The sequence below is a fragment of the Dermacentor albipictus genome, chromosome 2 (assembly GCF_038994185.2).
Source record: "Dermacentor albipictus isolate Rhodes 1998 colony chromosome 2, USDA_Dalb.pri_finalv2, whole genome shotgun sequence".
NCBI lineage: Eukaryota > Metazoa > Arthropoda > Arachnida > Ixodida > Ixodidae > Dermacentor > Dermacentor albipictus.
The window spans coordinates 80149060-80174234 of record NC_091822.1 but is presented as its reverse complement, the minus strand read 5'-3'; the positions used below and the strand labels follow the sequence as shown (position 1 = coordinate 80174234).

Here is a 25175-nt window from a genome sequence, read left to right as displayed (position 1 = left end):
CACAGCGGACTAGCCCCTAAGCAGCACAGATTTCAGTTACGTATTCCAGTATACTGTTAATTTACGCATATCAAGAATAAAGGAGAAATCGGTCTTCAAGGTTGCGCTTAGTCCCGCCAGGTAGAAAAGTAGCCGTGGCCGTTCACAGAAGACGCAGAAATGTCAAAAGTGATCCTGTAGCGAACTTGCAGAGGGTGACATCATGAAGATGGGGCGGCACTGCTCTCAAATGCACTGTGGGCAAAATTGTGAGCGAACTGTACTGACACACTGGCACCATAATAAAGATTTGGCCCTTAGTATATGCATGGACTTGTGCGACGAGATCTCTATCCTTTGTGATCTATACCGTCAGCGAAAGTGACCGCCTTCTCGGAACGTCACAAGCGAGCGACCGCGCATGTCTCCTTCTCTAGCCTCCTTCAGTCTGTAGAACCCGTGTTCTCGCAGGCGTTCTAAGCATTCTTTCCTTACACTTCTGACCGATGTTCGTTGCTGCTTTGCATACAGCGTCGCCCTTGCACTGTGGCCGAGTTGCAGTTGTCGAGCGCCGTATACTTCTCGCACGCGCCACACGTGCACGCGTAGCTGGGACTTCCTGCATCCGCTTGCGACCGTTGGCCACGCCTTGTGCGCGTTTTCCGGCCGTCGGTTGCGATATGCTCGCGCTTCACGTAGTTTGTCGCAACCACCACAGGGAGCACAGTGAGGTCGCAATCTGTCTCTCTCTCTTTCTGCAAGGCGGCGGCGGCGTCCGGTAACTATACTGCGGGCGGAGGCGCTGTCCCACCTGTAGGCTGGTGCTTATCCGAGTGCTTCACGACACGTTGTGTCCCTCAACGCAGCTGCGACGCTCTGGAAGAGCTGCAAGGGCGCGTGCGCCGCTCCGTCCTTGTACGCTGCCGATCCCAGGCGGCGACGGTTTGACAGTTGCCGCATAGGCGTTGGCCGGCACATCCTGCGTACATCGCGAGGGTCGAACATCCGTCGTCGTCCCGAGACCGCGAAGGCTCCGGCCGGGCGGCCGCGGGCCTCGTCATTACTGCGAGTCCTCCCCAATTAACCCAGAAACGTCGATGTCCGTCAGGGGAGAGCGCGCCGTCGTCGACGGCCCCGTTCCGCCCACCCGCCGCTCGTCGTCGACGTCTCCATCATCTGCGACTGGATTACGGTGATTGGGCCTCTCCCCTCTTTCTCGGCCAGGTGAGCGCCCCTCGCTGTTCGTTGCCTCCCCTGCTGCGGTGTAGCCCCCTCACCTGCGTCGCCGAGGTCGGCGCAAATAAGGATGCGGTTCGAAGCACCTTTGGCCAGTTTGTTCCATGCACCGCTGCCGTAGCCCCTTTAGACCCGCATGGGGACAACAGTATGCCTGGGTGTCCCGGTGGATTTAACATTTCTTTCTGACTCTCGACTACGCCGAGAGGAGGTTGTTTACTTTGCAGTGTTGTCAATTATAATGGTTGTGTTTGTGTTGCGATCAAATGGACATTCTTGAGGCGTACACATGACGTGCATTAACGTCTCTTTACATTGCGGCAGACAAGCGGTTAAACATGCATGGCGGATGCAGAGGTAGACTTGCCAAATTTTTATAGGTAGCTTTAGCAACCAATGCCAGTCTTCGGAGCAGTCCGACAGTCTTTCTTTTCAGTTAAGACAAGGTATAGAATCCGAACGGGTGACCACAAGGTTGTTTCAAGTCATGTGCTGCCGATGTCTAATGATGTCGTTGTAGCGTTTGTGCCTCTGTGACTGTGCCGTCGATAGAATAAGCGCGGAATTTACTGAACTCGTACGAGAATGTCATGCGTAAATTTTATGTGTCTACAGAATGTAAGGGGTTCGCTTTCTTTAACCTTAACCGTTGTGCCATTTCTATCTAGCCCACGATAGTGGACAGTGTACGTGCCCTTTTTCGAGACGCGTAGCATAATTATCTGTCACGCGCATTCCGCGGAGGGACATTACGTTAGCTTTCCATGCAGTGGTTTCCCACATTATGCTTATTGAGTCTCTTTTGTTGGACACACTGACCGACCATCCCATTCCTTCGCCAATTGGTTCCCAGCTGCTCTTCGGTGGATGGAATAAGTGGGCACCTTTGACCAAAGCTCATTGTATTAGCGTTTATGTTCGTGCGCAATCTTCTCTTCACTGCGCAGAAATGATCAGTGTGGAGCGTTATACACGTTGCCGGTGGACTTCGCCTATTGAGTGGCCAGTCGGCCTTGCATGCCCATATTGGAAGCTTAAGCAACGCGAAAAGACGAGGACATAGATACGTACGCACAGCTGTATAGACCAGCGCGTCAGCCAGCCCCTCGACCTATTGGCCGCTCTAAAGAGGTACAATAGCGCTTCGCGTGCACAAACGAGCACAGACAGAACTATAGACCGAGCTCTTCACGACGCAGCCAGAAGCTCGACTGATGACTCAATACCGCAAGGGGGGCGGCTAGGAGGGCCATTGCTCATGTGTAGAGGTTGTCAGGATTGGGGGCTCAATCCCATCGTCCGTGGTCCTTTGCCAAGATTGGAGTACGGCATGAATTCGAAGGTAGCTGGCCCATGCCGTCGTCCAACTTATTTACGCTGAGATCGTTGATGAAGTGAAGAACTGTTTCTCATCGAGAACGAGGAAAAAGAGTTTATTTACAGAAATTAAATCAGTCTAACATGACTGCTTGAGAAAAGTGTCTCAGTCTAACATGACTGCTCAAGAGAAGTGTCCTCCGCCTTCGCACAACCACAGTTTTTATACACTCGATCCGCCGGTCAAACGACGCGGCGACTGTTCGTTTACTCATCACCAACTCGCCGCTGCTCTGCAGATCAGTTTACAGACACAAAGGCACACACATTCCGAAGCCCAAACGACGGCGTTGGAGGGTTGCCGTTCCGGGAATTATCGGTGCCGATCGAGGGTCGCTCGTTGTTCTGCGCCACGCCGAAGCGTGAGAAGCAAAAAATACGTCGTTCCCGCGGCAGCTTGTCCATGCGTGTCAAATCAGCTCCGCGTTGGGGAACTCCGGAATCATTGTTCATACACCGAACTAGTTCCGTCACAATGTCGAAGGGGCTGGAGGAAGGAGGCGGATTTCACCACAAAGGCCGCTTCTTCGAACGCCTCCCAACTGCAGCGACGGAGAGGGGGAAGTGCGCGTCGTGTCGCCCTGTCGTAACTGTGTGGCAATATTGTTTCGCAGCTCGCCATTCTTAACAAGGTTCGATGTCTCGCGTAATCATTCGCTAGCCGGTTAGAGCTCCCTGCTTTGTGGGCTATATCATTGCCACGGGTGGTTCGCCCAACGATGATTGCCGGCCGACTTTCCGTACAAAGCTTGTCGTCGACACGCACTCCGTATTTGTGTCTAAACGCCTCTTCGTTCTGCTTCGCGCGATTTGATCGCCTGGTCTGCCTTCGTCTTTCTCGACGGTTGCGCGCGAGATACTTGTCCGTGCGCGGAGCCGCTGTTCGATATTTCTGGCGCCAGCGACGTCTCAATTTTGATTTATTGGCCGTGGAGGAGGGTGAACGTGTCTCGCCTTTGCTTCTACTCGCTCGAAGGGGAGAGAGCGTGCGTTTTCTCCTTGCGCGCGTTCGCACCGGCTGTTGCGCGCTTCTTGTGTCGGGGTACATATGGGCTTCCTGTTTGGGCACCGCTGATCGAGAGAAGAGATTCGTACCGTATCCGCGCGCTCGGTGTAGGTGCGGCGACGACGTTGTGCGCTCTGCGCCTGACGCCTACGTCCGTCGGTTTTTTTTTTTTTTTGCGATGTGGAACGCGCGCGAGTTTGGTCCCGTGGTTGGCGCTTCGGTTTCTGATAATATGGATTGCGCCGGAGCGTGACTGTGGTGACGGAAGCGCCTGGTTGCGGGACGGTAGTCGGGTATGCGGAAATGAAGTGAGGGGGGGGGGGGGTGTCTTCGTAATTAAAGGGTCCTTTCTCCGATGCTATCGATTCTTGCGGGATAATCTCATTTCTACTCACTCATCGACTGGTTTCTCTGTGTTCCCGTTTGCCCAGAGGTCCATTGCCGAGTGATCTGGTTTATGAATGCGACCCTATAACTTGAACGTACGCCTCTAAAATGGGCACTTTCCTCGTTAATGTAATTCTGCGGAGTAGTTGTTGAGCGGGATTGAGGCGTGGTTGAATGTAACATAATCGAGGTCGCGAGTATACTCGGAAATAATGAATATTGCTGCTGTACTGCAGCTGTTCTGATTACCTGCCATTCCCTATTAATTGCGCTTGAAGTGACGTACGTCTGTTACAAGACATGAAAAAAAAAATTATGTATATATACACACACACATACTCAAGGAAACTAGCCCAACAAGAAGTGCTTTTAACATACTCAAGGAAAGCACGAGTCCCCCTCTTTTTTTTCCAGCTTCCTGGAAGACCCTGCTCACTTTGTGTGCATGGTCAGCTCACAGGCGATGTGCTGCGTCGTTCTGTGCGCGAAACCTTAAAAAGCCAAGATATAGTCAGCTGCAAAAATTTCCTTTCTTTCTTTCCGTTTATTTCATTTCGCCCTCCGGTCGAGAGGCATTCCCTGGCCTCGCGCACAGCGCCCTCGCAACCTGGTTCGTACGATCGCCAAGCCCTGCGTTCGAGGAATCGGCGTCGATCGCCACGCAGAGGTCGCGGCTTTGGGTCCAGAATCGGCGCGCGGACGGGGTTTGCGTGCGCCCGCCCGCCGCATGTGCATGCTCTGCGGCGGGCGCCGTGTTGAAGGGGAGCAGCCCGCGCGGCGTGTCTTGGCCCCGTTCTCACGGCTGGGACCCCGCCTTCACCGGCGCGCACGCCCGCACGCGTCGCCTCCCTTGCGGGAGAATTAGACCCCTCCGCGCCCTTCCACTTCACGTCGCCCATCCCTTCAACCAGCTGTCTTTGTTGTCGTCGTCGTTGCTGCATCACCGCCTTGGCTTGGCTAGGTTTCTTTTTCTTTTTTTTTTTCTTTTGGGAACGCGTAGAACGGCTCGGACAGCCAAACGCGGCGTGCGTGCGCGCTTTTCGTTGCACGCGAGCGCCGGATTTGTTGCCCGCGGCCACGTTCCGCGTCGCTTGATTGTGGCGGCCGGCTGTTTCTACACTTCTTTTTTTCTTCTTTTTGCTCGCTCTTCCTGTACACAAAATGTTGCCGTTGCGATGAGGGACGAAGAGCAGCGCGGTCGAGTTTGATGCAAATGTGGCCTGAGCACCGAGGAAGCTGCTCGAGATGGTGATGAACGAGTGTAGAAAGTAGCACACGTGCGGGTCCACTGTGAGCTGGGGCGGGTTGGGCTTTTGTTGGAGGAGATGAGCGAGTTTGCGTCGTTAAATGGCCGGGGGGGTGTCTTTATTCTTACGGGCGCGTGTGCGGGGAAGCTTCTGGCCAGTGCTTCGCGCGCTATTTTCGCTCGTCGACGATGAGCGAAGTCTAGAGCTGGCATTATTGTACTCGTGAGCTTGCTCAGAGAGGTAAATATGGAGACGGAGAAGGCGGGGATGTCAACCAGAGAAGCTACTGCGTTGGTGCCATACGCTGGAGGAGCGTAACAGCTAGGGGAATAGACGGATGATAGGGAAATGAATGTAAGACGCATTGAATGCGCAGTGCGCGCGCGCTGACAGCGCTATGCAGGTTAACAGCGCTCACGCACGTCAGTCGTTCTCAAGAGGAACAACACTGCATTCACTGCCTTCAGAACTGACGATCGTTGGGGATGGTCTGCACGGGCAGTGAACAGTCCTCCACTCGTCTCAATGCGCTGAAAAAGTAATTGTCCTTGCCGATCAAATAGACGACAGTGGCATAATAGCCGAATGCTTTCTTGCCCCGCCCAGCCTCGGGCATCGCGTACACTGCTATCAGCCATTCTGGTTAGTACTGCTGGCCCTGACGCAGCGCCCGCTGTGCACCTTTTCGCAGTAATGTGTAACACTGATACTGGCATCGGCCAATCATGCGCATTTATCACTCGAACGCACCCGTCCCTTTGCGTTGTGTCCCTGTGCGTCGGAGAATCGTTTTGCCTAATCTCAGGTCGAACGCCGGAACAAGACATTGCATGTACTCTTCACTGCGTGCAGTGTCGCATGGAACTGTTTTTAAAGACATGCCTCAAAAAAAAAAGGGGGGGGGGTAGGTATAAGGAAGTTGGCGGCGGCCAGCTCTGAATGTATGCGCTGTCGACCCTTGTAGATCACGTCGTGTCACGGGATGCGCGAGCCTGGCAGTTCCGTGAGACCGCGGGCGCCCCCCTCAGCGGTGAAGTCAAGTTTACTATATAGCTGAACGCAACTGCTGCCAGTGTCATTGAAGTAGCGTTCCTGCCTCGACAGGTTATACACGTGTGTGTGTATAAGCTGTGTGTGGTCCATGTGGAGCTGTGTGCGTGGTCCATGTACGTTGTATCCCATCCTTTCCTTCGCTCACCCGCAACAAGCGTATTGCATGGGCACCTGCACGCAGTTTCTTTTACCGTGGCGACGCTGCTCGATACATTTAAATTCAGCATTTAAGTCTAGCATTTTCGCAATCGTGCACTTCTGCATATAGGATGCGGAAACGCGCCAGGCCTTCTTGCTTCTCCCATTTCATCGCACCGGCACCGAAAGTAGGCCACGCGCACGTCCGGCAGGTGTCACACACACAAGGTGTATGCCGCATAGCCTTGGCTTGATTCGTGGTCATTTCCTCGCGTATAACGTGCCGTCATTTCGATCGGTCTGCATTCAGAGGCTGTTTCAGACGCCCAGGTGGCGTTCGTTTGTTCTGTTCATAATTTCGGCAGTCCGTGCGCTCTCGTGATGTCTTGTCCAAGGAAGGGGAACGTGACTAAACGCACGGCTGCCATTGTGCGCGCTGGAGCGCGGAGAGTTCCGCGATCCATCATTATTCAGCGCACACTTGACGTCGGCTGGAAATGGTCCGTTCGATACAATAACGGCACCGAAGGACGAAAGGAGAGGAAATGCTAGAAAAGCGAAATGGCTTGCCTTCTTCTTCTTCGTGTACCAGTCTGTGTATATGTTTCTCGCGGGCTTTCTTCAGAGACAGCGTGTCTGTCGAATTATTCGTGTTTCTTTAGGTTGAGTTTCGCATTGGCCCGCATTTGAAGAACGAACGTCTGTGCGTGTGTGCGAATGTGTGAGAGTGCGGGCTTATTTCGTTTGGAGCGGCGGTCTGAAAAGCTGTGGCTGGAGAAGCTGTCAAGTTGATGCACCTAGGAGCTTTCCTTGGGCCCGATCATGGCGGCGCATGCTAGAGCCGAAAAATGGGGTCGTATAGTTTAAGCCTATACACGGCTGGACATGTATGCTATTGGTGCGCTTTATTCTTATTCGCATCACGTTCTGACGAGAATGACGGGTACCCGCCGTGTTTGCTTAGTGGCTATGGTGTTGGGCTGCTGAGCACGAGGTTGCGGGATCGAATCCCGGCCACGGCGGCCGCATTTCGATGGGGGCGAAATGCGAAAACACCCGCGGTGCTTAGATACAGGTGCACGTTGAAGAACTCCCGGTGGTCCAAATTATTCCGCAGTCCCCTACTACGGCGTGCCTCATAATCAAAGCGTAGTTTTGCACGTAAAACCCCATAAATAATGTTTTTTTTTTTTTTAGAATGACGAGTGATTGGTGTTTGTTCAGGCCATTTGTTCTTGTTCTTTTTCTGCCGCTCTTTTTTTTTTTTTTGTCCGCTAACGAGGAACGCTTCTTATGTGTCCTGAAAGGTTGAGCATCGCTTTTTTCCGTACAGCGTCGTCTCTTGGGATGTAGAAATAGTATTTGTACCATGTTTGATACTGAAAACTTCACGGACTGACCGTGTAGGGGCGTGCGACAGCTACTGGCAAATGTGCGTGTTCGTTAAAGTTGGCATCTCCACAACAATAGTTTTCTTGTGGGGAAGCCCGCTTTAGTATTTAATGTTTTACATATGATTGTCTACACATTGGAAATATTCGTCAGTGCGTTTATTTGTACATGCATGCGTATGACCGAGAGGGTTGCCGGGACACCGTTATAGCTAAGTACAGTCGTGATTGAACTTGTATACCAATCTGAGAGACCGGCGCACAGGCCCAGTGCACTGTGAATCTTTATCCACCTGTACATATGTAGTTTGTATTCATCAAGCGTTTATAGCGCAGTAATTAATAGCGCACCAGATGCATAACACACTGATGGCGACTTCAGCTTTCAGTCTGCCAGCTGCCGGCTATGTGACAAATTAGGCATGGTGGCTGTGCTGAAGAAGAGCTCGCGGGAATGCACGCACAACTGGCGTACGAGAGAAAGGCTTCAGTGGCCGATTACGGCAGTGAGCACGCGGTTTTGGGTGCAGTGCACCTGGGCTGCGATTTTGATTCACGCAACGCGCTGTGTGGTACTCTGGTAGCTGGATTTCTATGGAGAACTTGGAAGTCCGCCGCTAGAATGCATCTGCCCGTGCCCAAAGCGTGCGCTATAGCGTCCCTCCAGCGTGTGAGATCCACCATTTTTGTGGATGAGCCTACTTGAAGTCTTTCGTATTTATTGTATCGCCCATGGCAAGGTCTATAGTTTCGGTTTCGAACCAGCTGTTACTTAGACGGCGGCTCTTGGCGTTGTCGTTGGTCTGAATTGGAGCCGCAGTGCGAGCAAAAGGTCCGAGCAGTACGAACCGAACCAGCCGCTTGGCCGCTGTACCGAACTGCACAGCTGCGCGGACGAGCAACAGCAGCGGGAGGGGCAGGCGTGACGGGCCCGACCGATCGGTGTCACCTGGTTGCGGCTGAGCGACCGCCGTCTGCATCGAGGCTCGCGCATCGGCGCTCATTGAACGGGAGCCCTTCGTTAGAGGTGCCGGCGGTTGGTCTCCGTCTTCCCCGGTTTTCCACCGCGTCTTGCGGAACGTGCCGTGACGCTGCCGTACTGGTTCCCCTCGCAAACCTGTCGACCGTGTGTTATCCGTCAAATTGACCGCATCCTGTTATATACCGCGAGATTATTAGTCGTTGGTTGCTCCGTATTTCGCCGTCGTTCGAAAACTCCGAAAACGTCGTTTCATTTCATTTCTTTCTTTCTTTTTGAAGTCGGTTGTGATACTTCCGTATGATTCGAACATTTGATATCGCTCACCAAGGAAATGAAAATAACATGGCGAAAAGATCGTATTGAAGGTGACTGTTCACATGTAATACTTTAGGCGTGTTTTCTTTGTTATTTGGCAGTGAAAGTTCAAGGTTTCCGTAATTCCAAGTTCGTGTGTATTAGACTTAACCGTTTAGTGAACCGACTCAGTGATACTGCTTTTGTCTAGCCGGTGCTACATGTTGAGTTTAAACCTATGTAAGCGTAAATCGTCTGTTTAAAATTGCGTGGTGCACTATACTGGGCTCAGCTTGGGACACCCTCGGAATTAACCGCCGATAATGCCATCTGCGAAACCAAGTACTGTGTGGTCAACACGTAACAATTCTCGATGGCATTTTCTTTGTTCTCTTCTTCTGTCTTGCTACGATGAAAATAAATTTAAAAAGATCAATGGCGGATTTTATGGTCCTGAAGTGATCGCAACGTCACAGGTTGAAACGAAAACTTACGGCTGCCATGGATGTATGTATACATAGTGGTTAAATGGCGTTGCATAAATCTGGCGCGCATACATCACGGGCCGCTGAAAAGTTGCGCGTACGTGCTTGGCTCGTCCTCGTTTCTCGCCCGCGGATGAAGTCATCCGCGCGGAGCCGCTGGCCTCGATTAGGCGCTAGCGAACGCTTTGAGCGAGCGCCCATCATTCTCGCGCACAATCAAAACACGCGAGGGACTTCGCGCGGCCGGAGCCGCGATGACGTATCGAGTGTGTGTAGGGTAATAACCTGCTTCTCCGCCGAGTCGTTCGGTGAGCTTGACTTCTAGCGCTGTCTCGGCGCTCCCGTGCTTTGACCTTTCGAGCGAGCGTGCTCGCGCGCGCACACACACGCGAATGCACTGCGTGAAGCTTGGCGAACCCCGTGCCTGCGAGTTCGTGAGCCGTTTGTCTTCCGTGATAACTCACTCGTTCTTTATCGCCGGCCGTCGTGAAATGTGCGCTTGTAACCCTTCGCGGCGGGCCTCCTCCGTTGTCTTTCTAGTTCTTTTTTACTGTTCTATTTAGCTCCGTTTGCCGCGTCCAGTTCGTACGCATAGACCGAACCTTTGAAATCCCGCAAGCATGCTTGTACAGTGCTATAGTTATATAGCTCGGGGAATGGCGCGCGGCGCTTGCGTGTGTCTGGAGGCAGCTGCGAAGCAAGGCGCATGCTGCGTTCTAAATCTCGTTTAAGGGCGCGCGGGAGGTCGCGTGCGAGGGGTAACGAAACCAGTCCCCGATGCAGTGGCTTTGTGTGCACCACCACCACGGGACGGGGCTCTTCGTATTTCGGAACCTTGAACCCGGCCGTGGTGCGCACTCGGATCTGCGGGGGTCCCGTCTCGTCCCTTATCTCGTGCACCCGCATAAAAAGGGGTCGCGGCTTGTTTTAGCGCCGCAACCGTGATTTATGGTGCGCCCCTCTGTTACACGCCGCCACTCGGTCGAGCGTATATAGTATATACGTGCGTGTATAGGTATATACACGGTGGTGTGCGCTTCGCCGCAAGACAAACCGCCTCGTCCGTCCCATCCGTTTCCGCGCACTCGAAAAGTCGGCCGTGTCCCTCTCCCCATCCACCGGTGTTGACCTCGCTGGGCGGTCTGCGGTGGGCGCATGAGGTGGCTGCTTTCACGCGGGTCCCCCCCTTTTTGTCTCGCACCCCTTTCGCTCGCCAGGCTCGAATCGCGCCGAGGGAAAGGCCGGCGCGCCGGGCGCGAAGTCCTCGCTCGGAACTGGGGCGATCTGCGCGCGCGCTGTGAGAGCTCGTGCGTGCTCGCTCGCTCGCTTCAGCGGAGAGAAAGGATGCGGTGCCGGCTACGGAGGAGCCATGGCTAGTTCTTGTGTGTCGTGCGGTATCCGCGAGAGCGCCTGTTCTGGCGCGCTGCATCGCTGACTTGCTTTCACACGAGTCGCGTAGTGAGTTAGCAGCACGGATTCCGCCTAAGCCCTGTTTCTTCTCTGCGTGGGTGGCGTTGACCTTCTCCTCTTTTCTGTGTGTCTTTTGTTCTGTCTATGTAGCTATCAACGAAGAGGAGCGGTATTGTGAATGGGACTCGTTTGGAATTTCTGATCGGGGTCGGGTTCTTTTGCAGATTTTCTCCCGCTTTTAGGCCATAGCAACGGGACCTTGTGCGCTCCTCGGGTCATTTCAGCGTCTCCAACATGCAGATGCACTTTTCCCTGTAGCTCCAAATGTATAGGTTTCGTGTTACCGAGTTTTATGCAGTACCGGCTCCACGCATTTGCCTCTACCAGCGCGGCATGCTGGTTTGGCGAACTGCTGTTTTGGACTCTCGCCATCTATTTTCGTTGTTGGTTCGGCGAGCGCATTTGGACGAAAGTGGATGACGCACTAGCAAGGAGAGAGGGAGAACTGTTGCTGGCTGCTGCTGCAGGACCGAGCACTGCGATGAAGCAAAGCAGTAATAGTAATTGCTTCGCCCGAGTGCCTTTCCAACTAGTACAGGTGGCTCATCAACAGCCAAAATCGCCGAGCGGTGCAAATTGGCATGTAACCAGATGAAAATGCTGCTGGCCAGGATCATTTGGTGGGGGCAGTCGCACAGGAGGCGACAAGTTCCTGCTCTTGTGAGAATTGCTGTCCTTTTATATAAAAAAAAAATGCGTCTCGCATTTTAATTCCGACTGTGGCAGACCACGTCCGTTGTTGTTCCTATATGTCGTCCATATATGCTGAAATTCCGTATTGAGTGTGCGCGTGACTCACTGAAAGGTATTACACTGCTGCCCCCCTCTGTCATTGTTCGAAACGTTGCCGGCCTGTTTCCGTATTATAGGAGAACGCGCGAAACGCTTCTTAGTTTTATTCGTCATAAAAAGCACATGTTTTATTCCGCGCCTCAGGTTACATAACGGTGATCGTATACTTCACTCAGCCACATGTCGGGATATAATGGTTGTGGTAGATATGGTAGACGCAACACGCGTCCTGCAGAAAGGCATCGGTTCCGTCGGTCTACCGACCGGTTCACAGCGTCGGCGTCTGTTCACTGGATACGCTGCGACTTCGCAGGCTCACGCAAAATGTGTCCCATCGCTGTTCTTACTTAGATACTGCCTTACTATTTGCTGATGTTCATTGTTTAGCTAATTAAGCTGTGAAAACGATGCACAATACAGTAACGCATCTAGTTTAGCTGATCAACCAATTTGGATGATTGGCGGGTACTGAACACTGCTTGGCGTTTGGCTCAACTTAGCTAGGTATACAGTATAAACACGTAACTGGCTGGTCACACTCGTATTCGGACCGTTGTCATTGCCCCGACAGCTGGCAGCTCGCGCAAACGTCGATGATGATGCTGATAATCCCGATAACAAAAGAAGGAAAACTGCATGAACGCATTTTGGGGAACAGATCAGTTATATAGCCGTTAGTACCTATACGATGGCGTATAGTTTTGGCAATGGCGTATGTGTTCATGAACGCTAATTACTCTTATTCTTAATAGAGTGAGAGAGAGAGAGAGAGAGAATTTTTAACGGCAGAAAGGGGAAGATGCGGGCCTGAGGGAAGTGTCTGCTATTGCACGCTGGAGAAGGGATTTGGGGGAATAACAGATACAATATATGTGAAGTGGAAGTAGGGTGGTGAAAATGATAAGCTTAATAGCGAGAAGGTATAAATTTACGCAGGTACAGGAGCCGTGGCCAGCATGCTGTTCTTCGTAAAACGTACAGTGTAGTTCACTGTTAAAAGGAACACTCTAATGTGTGGCTCTCACTCTGTTGGTGCTGCAGCTGCATGTAACTGTGGAAACTACGTCAATGCAGTGCACCAGTGTGTAGAAAGGTGCCAGTGCCGTCAACCAAAAGTCATCTGATGCAAAGTGGAGTGATTGTACACTTGCCAGAGGGCAAATTCGCACGGGATTGATATTCCTGTGTTCCCTTTAACAGTGGACCGCACTGTAAGCTGTGTGTAATGAGAAAACGGTGAAAAAGGAAGTGCGCAGGACCTCCTGCTGGCGTCTAGAAAATCGAGCGTGGCTTCACACCTCGACTGAGGATAGTCACTGCGCAGTGCTTTAGACTTTCTGTAGAGTCGCAGTGGAGGTTAGAACGAAGACACTTCGAAGAACATAAGACACATTTCGTTGGCCTCTCAGACGGCTCCCTTATTCCACTGGCGTGACAAAGTTGTCCGATCAAGGCCTCGACGCGTGTACGCTCCATGTATGTACGACGCACGAGGCGTCGCTACAAAGACTTGCGCGATAGGTTAGCAGTACAAAGAGCTGATACAGGTATACACGTTCAGAGTGCTATGCAGGACCACAGCCACACAATTTTTCATCGAACCGCCGTGGCTGGACCTTGTCAAACTCTGCCATGTTTGCATCGTGAGCCAATCAGAGAGGGCGCAGCTTCTATATTAGCAAATCAGAGCCGACAATATGGCGAATTTACGCCTACAGCCGCTGCGGTCTCGATTCGACGCCCGCCCGAACGCACCGCCGCCTCCGGAGAACCTAGTTTTTATTCTATGCTATGACTTCGTGAACGGCTCACTAGTCTTGATATTCTGCCTGTTGATATAATTGACTCTTTAATGAAGCCAGGCAAACCTCTCCAAGGTTCATTTAAGAGCCTCCCTCTCTCTCGATCTGTTCGATCCCTAATAGCTTTCTTTGCATAACTCTTTGGTTTATGAGTTTACCCTCCGAAATCACTTACCGTACTGCGGGGAAGCGTTTCATGATTGAAACTGCGGCCTCCAAATCACCAACCAGTGCGGCATTTTTCGTCATTTTGTTTTTTGAGGAACGCTGTAGGGGGTGGCTGCGTAATGGGCAGTACTCATCTAAATTCCAATAGATTGTATGGTTCTTCATGTTTTGGGACTCGGGCCGCTCTGTCGAAGCGAAGAGACTCCGTGACCCAGTTTCGTCCTCCCCCCTCCCCCGTATGGGGGTGCGTGCCGAGATCGATCGAATTGTCTCGACGGATTCCACCGGCGCTTCGTAATTGCGTTGTCCATTGCAGTCTCTGATGCATGTGCGCTCGTTCTGTCTGTGTGCCATTTCGCAAATGACCGCAAGTCCGTACCTCGCAGTGACTTTTGGCGTCGTACCACTTTCTTACTGCCCGCTCATGAGCGAGGGAGCGCGTGCAAGCTCACGATGTTCCCTGCGCGCGTCCCGCATCGGCTGCAGAGCGTCCGCACCCGTCCGCTCCGCGCGCTCTCTCTCTCCGTGACATAACGGCCCGCTCTGCTGCGCCTTTGCGCGATTCGGCCGTGCAGAAGAAACGCATCCGCTTGGGCGCCGAGGACGCACCGAGCGAGCCTCGCTTGCCTGCCTTCCTGGCGCACAGCCCTGAACTCCTTTTTTCTTTCGCCGAGCGAGCCGCCGCCGCCGCCCCGCTCGTGTGTGGTCGTCGTCGGAACACAATCGTGCTCGCGCCGCCGCTCGGGCAATTGGAATTACCGCTGCATGCAGCATCGTCCGCGCCGCGGCCCTCAAGGACGTGTAGGGGGGGGGGGGGGGGTGAGGGTTGCATTCGGCGCGCACTGTGGAAGTGTACGCGCGTCTCGTGGCGGCCACGGGGTCAACGGTGCGAGCTAGCGGTGCGGCGGCGCCGCCTTTGGAAAGGTTGGCTCGCCGCAGTGCCTTGGCGTGCGGGGACGCAGCCATTACGTCGCCGAAACGGACCTCGCTGCGGCGAGATGGGTCGTGGCGGTTTTGCGCACTCGTGTGCGTGAGTGGGCGGGGACGACGGGAGAGAGCGCCGCGTGGGGAGGTTGCTTCCCCGCGCGCGATACAGACCCCGTAACACAATCGCGCTTTCGCACGCAGTGACATGGGCGTCGTTATCGCGTAATTCGAGTGTGATGTCGTGCGTGGCTTCGGCGGCCGGGGTTACGGGGAAGAGGTCGGGTCTTCTTCGCGCGCGACCTATTTGTAGCAGGCTCGCGCTCGGGTCCTTTTCTTGCGTTTCACTGAGTGTCGATCGACCTTGTGACATCGGCCTTTTCGTGAATCCGTTGATGTGTTATCGTTATTGAGCTATACGAATTCGGGATATTACTAATATTTTTCGGGGTTTCTGCGAATTTCTTATGATTGGCATTTTGCCTTAATATGTCGTACGTACGCTCCTTGTGGCACTGACGCGGATATCTGCTCGAATAGTTCTGGCTTGCTCGTGCCGGGCTCCGTTTCTCGCCTCCGCTTTGAGCTTTTTTAACTTGGGAGCTGCATTTGAGCCATAACTCCGGGCCAAAGAGGAATGATATTGGTTTAAGAGCTCGTTTGTAGTAACTACACAGTGTTTAAGTTACATTTATGAGTCGCGAGGTTGAGAGAACGGAATTCGTTCCTTCAGTGTCCCGAAAAAGATACTATTCGCTATTGAGGCGGATGCTCCAGTTTGACGTCGCGCACAAAGTTATACCCCTGTCACACGGGAAGATCTAATGTCATTCGAATCGAATGGCATTCGCATATAATCCCACTAATCGGAATTTACGCGGGAAAATTCAACGCCATTCGAATGGAACGACATTTGCTATCGAATGAGTTAGGGGAACTCATTCGCATTCGATTTCGAACCGAATGTATACTTTTCACCCCAGATAGACAACAGCGACACGCAACGCGAAAAAATAATGCGTGCATCAGCAAAGTCAGAAGATATTTCTTTAGACTTACAAAAAGGAATAATTGTTTTTGTCGCGATATTTTCACCACGGGCTGTGCTCAAGCGCTATTACTCTTTGCATCAGGAGTCTGTTGCGGCGGTCGGCCATATTGGATGTGTTGATCGAAGTGCTTTTAGTTGTGAATAATTGGCGTCAAAATGTTTTCCTCCGTTTTAAAAGTACTCGCAAAAGTTCTTAAACGCGTTTAATAGGCCCAAAATTTCTTTGAATTTCACAAATTTTGATCCAGATCGTCATTGCTATCATTTGCGAATGCCGTTATATTTTACTGTGTAGCACCGCAAGAGACCGAATGGCATTCGATGCATCGAATGACATTAAATCTTCCCCTGTGACAGGGGTATTAATGAATTAGGGGATGGAAGGCACTTCTAAACATTTCGCTTCGTTTACGGGCGCTACGGACAAAGTGATCCAAACAAAAGAAAGCAGTTCAAATTACAACGGGAGCTTCAAATGGTGGGGAGTGTAGTGGAACGAGGAATCTCGCTTGAAGCCAACGCTTCGACAAGGCGATTCGTCCTCCTCGGGGCCAACGACAAGTCACCTGACAGTGACAAGTCTCCTTGTCGAAACGTTGGCTTACAGCGGTATTCCTTGTTCCACTGTTTCTGATCTCGGACAACATTCCCCAACATTCGCCATGGTTTAGGCAGGGTTTGTCAGACCTTGTCAGCAAGGTCACGTCAGCAGGCTGGAGCAGGCCATTCGCCAAGAGAGCGGGAAACAAGGCGCACTCTGTATTCAGACGAGGCGCTCGCGTTGGCAGTCTCCGTCCGACGGCTGCCGCGTGCGATGCGGGCCACCCGTGCGCGCAGGCGTCGCGGTTATGCGCGGGTTACGTTACGTTACGTTTCGCGCGTTGTTTGCCACCAGAGGCCGCGTTATCGCGCTCCTCGTGGCACGTCGGCGACGCGTCGTGTTGCCGCCCACGTCTCCCACGCGTTCGAGCCTGGCCGGTATAGGTAGGCGTATGTGGAGGGGCTTATGTGCGCGAGGTCTTTTTGCGCGGTTCGTGTTGTCGCTGATGCCTTTGTCGTCGCTGACGGGCGCAGCTGTGCCGTCCACGCGGCGGTCGTCTGTTCCCGGGACTCTTGCGCGGTGTGCCTCTCGCAGGCTGAGGCACGCACCGTGCGTGTGTATATGTGCACACAGCGTACGTCTGCAGTGCGCCACGAGCAGACTGCGCGGCGCTTTGTTCGGTTCGACGAATGGCGTCCGGTAATGGAAGCAGTCATTGAAGTGTCGATCTGTGTCGCTCTCTGGCGGCTGACTCGAGCATTCGTTTACCTTTACGTACCTTTAGCTTTACGTACTTTCACCTTTCTGCACTTTTACCTTCACGTACATCCTTTACGTACTGTTTGATCCGCACCGATGGCACCGGCTGTTGGAATCTCAGCGCTGCCACCAGCTGTTGGAACCTCAGTGCTGACACCCGTTGTTGCAACCGGACCGTTGGCGCCCGTTGTTGCAAATGGGTCGCAAGCCCCAAGGATAGCGTTGGCCTGGCGGCCTGGGGCACACTGGAAGCATCCGAAGGTCCCAGCAAAGCATGAGGCGACTGCTAACAGAACAACTTGTTTATTCTAGCATCGCAAAGAGCGGGCGGTCAGGTCGACCGAAGTAGAGAGACGGGAGAGCACGTTACTCAACAGAAGAAATTGGAGCCTCTCTCCTGGCGTCCGGGGGCAGCTGCTCTTATACTCTTCGCGTCGCGGGCAAGAAGGAAGGTCAGGAGATGACACCACGTGACAGCAAGGCACGGACGGACTGAGAGACATGTAGAGACAAGGAGGTGACGCATCAGCCGGGCCGGCGCCGGTCGGACCTCCTCGCTTCACACTGGGGGAGCTCCTCTCCCCGGCTGCCGCGCTTTGACAAGCGTGGGCACACACACATACACGCACACACAAAGACACGTGGCACTGAACACGCCGGGACGCGCTCGGCGGGGATGCGTCGCGGCCGCTCCGAGCGGGCCAAAATGTCCGCCGCTTTGAACGAAGCTCCGGCGTACGTTGCATCCGCGCTGGCTTTACCGCGCGTCGTAGGTGAAACGTAACAGTACTAACCTAACGTAACCTACCTTAGGTCGGATGCATTTCGCTCTAGAGAATGCATCAAGCGAGCCGCTGGTCTGATGCGCTCTTCCATCGTCGGGGTGATTCCGAGTGAGATGTACTCTCTCACATCCTGTCATCGGCAACCTCATTAAGTAGACCGAGTTGAGAACCCGGTGATTCAGGTGGGTGATTGGGTGTGAATTCGGCTATGGAAAAGTGGCGTGAAATAAAACACGGGTCAAAGAAAGAAGGAAGACAGTGAAGTGTGCCGACTTCAGCCCAATTACCAGAAAAAAGAGAAAGTCTCATAAATGTGACGTTATCATATTATTCTTTTTTAATATTCGTGCCAAACGCGCGCGTGCATGAGCGAGGCTCTTCCAGCAGCGTGGCTGATTGGTGCATGCGCTGGTACGGGCTCGATCCCGCGCTGTGTTTCTCGAGTCTCTGAAAGAAGCTGAGTGGCTAAATTGGCGAAATGTTTTGCGCAGTGTAAAAAAGAAAGAAGAAGACAGCATATGAAATGATCAGATACTACTCAGGAAAGTGGCAGAACGTAAAAGTAGTCGCGTCCAGTCACAGGCGACAGCCGGTTTTCCGCATCTCGTCGTCGCGTTCTACGCTCGATCTCGGTTCGCATTGTTAGATATGGAGCTGGTTCCTGCGATTACTTCGAGTTCCCCAGACCACATCGGATTGCAGCACAGCTAATTGAGGAATGCAGAAGCAGGAAAGCGCATTCCAGAGACGACACGTGCAAACAAGTTTGCGACCCCCAGGTCGTGTCCCGCCGGGATTAGAAGGGGCCCTGGGACAATGGAGCTAAATCGTCCCCCTTCGCCTTTGAAGAAGGCATTCGCCACCGCTGCGGATCCGAGTCACGGGATTAGCAGGTGGGCATCCGACAATGAAGCAGGTGCACGAGCGCCCCCCCCCCCGCTCCTTCTCCAGCCTACAAGTGGATTGCCAGTCTGCGTGGCAAGACCGCAGAGAGCCCCGACAGGTGTGCCCCGCGACACGGGCGCCTACCATTGGCTGCAAGTGGCGTCATCGGAGTGGACTCTCCCATTGGTCAAACATGACGTGACTTGCAGTGCTCGAAGGGCTTATAAGAAGCCTTCCAGAGAGACCTGAGCATTCTGGGACATGCCCTGATTCCCTGATTCACCTCTCTCGAACCTCTTGCCGCGGGCCGCAGCGTCCGAGTTGCTGCCGGCCCGTAATGTCAGTACGCCTGTTACTGGACGCTCAGCTCCCTGTACATAATATGTAAATAAATCCCTCCCAAGTTTTGGTTATCATCCCGAAGTCCCGTCCTCCAACCCCTACATCTGGTTGGCAGCGGTAGGATCGCCTCCGAATACATCAGCTGGTGGCAGCGCTACGAATCAACCTTCGTCGAGAGAGATCGTAAAGAACCGGGAAGAGCGAAGAAGAGAGAGCCTTCATCGAAAGAGGTCCGAAGAGACTGGGAGTATCGAAGAAGGAGCGAGCCTTCGACCCAGGGAGTCCGGAAGGAACCGGGAACAGCGGACAAATGAACCGGATGGCAGGGTGCTGCAACCGTAAGTGAGCGCGTGGTTTTTTTCCTTGTGATTCGCCAGACTCAAAGGTTGTGTGTTCAATTTTGATAGTTCTGGGAATCGGGAGTTTGTTGCATTGTGTGTTTGCACAAATTAATTAAGGAAAACAGTTTTAACCACCTGTCGGGGCAGCTGCCATGGATCTTAGAAGGTTGACGAGGTTAGACTTGTTGTTGGTGTGCGACGATTTGGGAGTTGAGGCGGACGAACGGATGGAAACGCCAGCTATCATAAAGGCGATTAACGATAGTGGCAATGATGATGAAAGTATTAGGCTTGCTTGGGAGGTGATACAGGAGCCACGGGAGCGTGTGCGTCGTGTACGTTTGCGAGAGCGTCGTGAGCTTAGGAGTGAGCGTCAGCGTGAAGAACGCGAGAATGAACGGAAGCAGGAGCTTCAAGAACTTACTCTTAGGTGTCAGCGTCACGAACGTGAGAAGGCACGCGAACGTGAGCGAGAGGAAAAGTATGAGAGAGAGAAGGCAGCACTGATCAAAGAGCTACAGTATTGTGATCAGTTATTGGCACAGAGACAACGGCTGTCTGAGAATTCTGTAGGTAGTACAGAGCGAAAGAATGAGGCAGCATCGAGCAGATTTTCGCCAGAAGCCGACGAAAAGAGTAGTGCCTGTGAGATTGGCTGCCGATTCATAAGTGAAGGGAAAACGCTAGCTGCTAACGATGCCTTAGTGGCAACAGAGGCCGTTAAAGGCCGTAGTGAGAGCGACGAGGTGCTGTGCCAACAGATGACTGTGGAGACAGCTAGGCCAGCTGCGAACAAATTGGCACAGTTACCGAGCGTGTGCGTCGCTGGTAATGTTAGCGAGGTTGCTAGCGAAGAGAAGGGCACTTCTGACCCGACAGAAGCGAGCACCCATGTAGAGCCAGATGTGCGTGCAGAAGTGAAGTGCGAGCTGGACGATGCAGTTGAGAATAGTTCTCGGGGTGGCGAGCTCCGTAGCTCACGAGAGAACAACTGCATTGTTCAGGGATCGGTGCGGCTCTCCGCCAGTCTAGATGGCCTAGATAGGGATGATTCAGTTAATCATTCGGACTGTGCGCGTGAGACAGCGATCGATACCGACGGGCTGTGTGCCGATTCACAGCGTGCGCTGGGCAATGTAGTAGAGGGCAGTTCGCAAGAGTGCGAGTTGTCTTACTCGAGTAAAGCCTGCTGCATTGTGCCAGAGTCGGTTGAGCTGTCCGCCAGTCGAGGCAGAGAGAGAGTAGATTTAAATGTAAATCACTCAGACAATGCGGGTAAGAGGCCGATCCGGGCCGACGAAATGTGTACCGGCCAGCACGAGGCACGAGAAGGCGACATGAAGGCTAGTGCAAAGAGAAAGCGCCTTAAAAAGAAGCGCGGTAAAAACCGAAAGTCGGTAATTAATGTAGCGCCGCCAAAGATGGCGAGAAACCCAAAAGGGCAGGGCGCGAGGAAGAAGGTGCGGTCGTCCAGGACGATGTTGACGCATCCAAAATGGTCGAGCCACCGGTCAAACGGGGACCGCGAAGAATGTTCTGCGCGGACGCGGACAAAGGGCACGGGGCAGTTAAGCTCCTCGTCGTTCCGTAGTTCTTTTCACAGCTCAGCGTGCAGTTCGAAGAAACGCAAGGTGGCAGGACGAGACCAGGTGGGGAGTAGCGACGCGGTCAATCGAGTTCGTGTTGAAAGCGGGGCGCGGGGACGCAAATTGGCAGGAGACCGTAACGTCTTGGGGGAGCTGATAGTGAATCAGCCCTTTTGTTGTCTCCCGGCAGCCAGAGTAGCTTTCAGACCACGTCCACCCCGCGTTCGACTCAAAGTATGAGTCAGACGGAAGCGTTTGGAAAAGGAGGCCTGGAGCGCTTCCGTAGAAATGAAGTGTCTTGTTTTATTTTTGAGCATCGGAAAATTTCGCGATTTGAGAATGGGATTTCTTTCAACGTGTAAGGTATGAGCTTTGTTTATGTTTTGGTTTGAGAAAGCTCCGAGATTTGAAAGATGCGTTTTATGTAAACATGTAGTCTCGCGAGATGCTCATTAATAAGTAGATAGGCTTTTTTTTGTGTGTGTGTGTGTGAGTAACCTGAAGGTCAAGGTTATCATCGAAAGGCCTATGGTAAAGCGCGTGTGTTATTTAACCTTCTTTCTTTTTAAGTGTTGAATTTTGTAAGGTTAAGCGCGTAGATTTGAGTGAGTGCATGATTTGCACGGAGAAGCGTTCTTAGTTCCATTAGCGCGTGTCCTGTGTGGACGGAAGGAAGCAGACTTTATGACTGGGTTGCTCGTGTGTGTTAGGGCAGCCGTATTCTGACTTCTCTGATAAGTATGCGTGGAACGAGTTATTAAGACGCATTATTTTAAGGGTTCTGCGGAGTGTGTAAGTCCCGCAAGTTTAATTGTTCGTTTATGTCACGTGTCCTGTAGGACTTTCAGGAAAGAAACGTGAGTAAGCGTGAATGAAAAGTTTGCCTACAATGCAAGTACGCGTTCTGTTTAGTGACCACAAGGCTGGTGCACTTGTGATTACGTACTTGTGAGGTTGACCAGATTGTTCAGTGGCACCATTACGTGCGATAGGTACGCCACTGCGATAGATCGGAAACACGCTGTTCGTGTGGTTAGGCCACTCAAGTTATGTTCGGCTGTTTTCATTTGTTGTTTGCATCGTCAACGACCCTTTTGTTTTGCAACAACAATAGTACTCTGGTCTTGTCGGCAATCGAGGAGAAATGGATAGCGGTTTGGAAGGGTGGTTGGAACTGTTTTGTCGAAATTGGGGAAATAAAAGATCAGGGTTGATTTTGACTCAGTAATAGTCTGGCGAGTCAGGGGTGAAGAGCCTGCGCTTACGCGTGGTGCAGCGCTGTGCTGTTTTGTTTGTTTGACGTTTGTTCTCCAGGGCCCAGGATCCCGAGGGTTGTCAAACGAGGCTCGACCCCAGTACCCTGCAGCTCCTTTCAGCGTTCCTCATGGCCAGCGAATTGAGTTCACCGGCCATTCAGAACAACCGGGGCGAGGACGAGCTGTTAGATATGGAGCTGGTTCCTGCGATTACTTCGAGTTCCCCAGACCACATCGGATTGCAGCACAGCTAATTGAGGAATGCAGAAGCAGGAAAGCGCATTCCAGAGACGACACGTGCAAACAAGTTTGCGACCCCCAGGTCGTGTCCCGCCGGGATTAGAAGGGGCCCTGGGACAATGGAGCTAAATCGTCCCCCTTCGCCTTTGAAGAAGGCATTCGCCACCGCTGCGGATCCGAGTCACGGGATTAGCAGGTGGGCATCCGACAATGAAGCAGGTGCACGAGCGCCCCCCCCCCGCTCCTTCTCCAGCCTACAAGTGGATTGCCAGTCTGCGTGGCAAGACCGCAGAGAGCCCCGACAGGTGTGCCCCGCGACACGGGCGCCTACCATTGGCTGCAAGTGGCGTCATCGGAGTGGACTCTCCCATTGGTCAAACATGACGTGACTTGCAGTGCTCGAAGGGCTTATAAGAAGCCTTCCAGAGAGACCTGAGCATTCTGGGACATGCCCTGATTCCCTGATTCACCTCTCTCGAACTTCTTGCCGCGGGCCGCAGCGTCCGAGTTGCTGCCGGCCCGTAATGTCTGTACTACTGTTAATTGACGCTCATCTCCATGTACATAATGTAGAATAAATACTCCCAAGTTGTGGGTTTTTCATCCCGAAGTCCCGTACTTCAACCCCTACAGCATATTCATGACTCCCTCGCGCGCAGCAGCCCGCCGTTATACCGCGAGGATTTGGCCGCGGAACTCTCGCGGTTATCCCGCGCGCTCTTCTATCGCTCGATAGCACCCCCCCCCCCCCCCCCCCCCTGTGCGCCGTTGCGTTCTGCGTCACCGCGGGCCAGTTCCGCGCATAACGTGTTGCTCGTCTCCGCGCGCAGACGGTCGATTGCCGCGATTTGCTACCGCCGGCGTGCGCGTACGTCAGTGCCCGTGTTGACGACTTCAGCTGAAAAATAATGATTTCGCTCACATAATTACGCAAAGCCAACCGCCAAGAAAAGCTCTGAGCGAAGCGTATAGGGCAAAATACTGGGAACCTCAAGAGCGCTAAAAAAGACGGGGACAGACGTAGAAATCACAACACACGGCGCTGACTTCCAGCTGTTTATATCACAAACAGGCGCACGTCTTTTTCCGGACTTCCTGCACATACGTCAGCGAAAGTGTGACGTTGTATGTAAAGGATGGCGAGCGTACGTGATCTTTTGCATAAGCCCGTTCCGATATGAGATGGTGACGGTGTTGCCGTGCTCATGAGAAACAGGCTTATGTAAAGGGCCATGTATGCGCGCCATCCTTTAGGTGAAGTCACACGTTTGTTCGCGCACAGGAAATACATAAAAATGCGTGCGCATCTTCCGAAATAAACAGTTGGAACTTAGTGCCGTGTGTTGCCGTGTCTGTGTCTGCCCCTGTCATTTTTTAGCGCTGTTGAGGTTTCCAGTATGACGACAGACCAACTAGCCCGAACCAATTCCTTCAAGCGTCTAACTTATTTTCTAGGGCATGGTTACTTGTGCTGTGCGTTTTCATATTCTTAAGAGGGCGCTGCTGACATTAGGACAAAAAGAAAACAATATGGCCCTCTGCTCAAAGACAGACCCGCCAGCCTCTGGACAGTTCTCCATCATTGGATGTGTACGGTGGCGGTTCACTGTAATTGCCAGGTTGTTCGTCTTCACTTCCATTTTCGTTATTGGGAATGGGAAGTAAGCTCCGCATTTCCTGTTGACTTTAATTTTTTTCCATAATTACGAGTCGAAAATGTAGTAGTGCTCCGTCAAATGTTCATTTTGAAGTTCGTTTCCTCTGTGCCCTCCTTCTTCACTGCATCCCATTTGGGCCTCGTATCATCAGGGCGGATATCACTTCGCGTGGCGTTTTCTCCCCTCCCTCTTGTCTCCGGCATCGCCGATGATGGCCCGGCGACATTACGAGAACGCGTAGCTAGGTGACGGCGCTTTGTGCGGGCAAATTGTTAGTTAATCTGTCTCGATTTCGTGATCGCTCGACCCGTCAAAAAGGGCTGACCGGTTCGCTGCCGAATCGCGCGCAAACCGGTCCGAGAGTCAGTGCCGTCGGTGGCGAGCTGCACGCAACTCCTTGGCGAGAGCCATCGTGCGCGGATTCTATGCAAATGAGAGCGACGGAAGCGCGCGAGGGTACAGAAGGCGCGGGAGGGTGGGAGGGGGTCGCCGTGGCGTGTGTATAGGCCCCCAGCGAAGAGGTGCGGATCGCCCTGTAACCTCGTTCCGCGCCCGTGTGTACTGTGTAGCCGCGTGTTGCTTGGCGCACACTGGAAAGCGCGCTCGTTGGCCGCGCTTAATAAAAAGGAAAACCGGAGGGGATGGGAAGTGCTGGGGGAGAGAGAGAGAAGGCCCGCTGGCGGGGCGCGCGCGCGCGTAATGACGCGTAAGTGGCCCGGGCCCGTCGGCCGGCTCGTTGCGCAGCCCCGTGGCCCGGTGATCGCTTCCGCGGTGGGAGCGCGCGGATCCGCCCGGTGCGTGGTACCGCGTGCGCGCCGCAGCGGGTTCGCCGCGCCGGTGTGGCCATTGTCTCCCGCGCCTCCTCCTCCCCCCGTCTTTTATCTCTCGCTCTCTATCTATCTTTCGTTCGTGTAGGGCTTGCCGTTCATTTTTACTGCACCCGTTCCTTCTCGCCGCTGCGTTTGGGCCTGTCCCGGAGACAATAACGATATCGATCCGC

At 53.1% G+C, this 25175-nt stretch overlaps 1 protein-coding gene across 2 annotated transcripts in view; it reads left to right on the top strand.

Annotated features, from left to right (window-relative positions):
• The window catches only part of ssh (Protein phosphatase Slingshot), a 420346-nt gene that overhangs the window by 260784 nt on the left and 134387 nt on the right, over positions 1 to 25175 (top strand). The gene's annotated exons all lie outside the window — the stretch shown is intronic.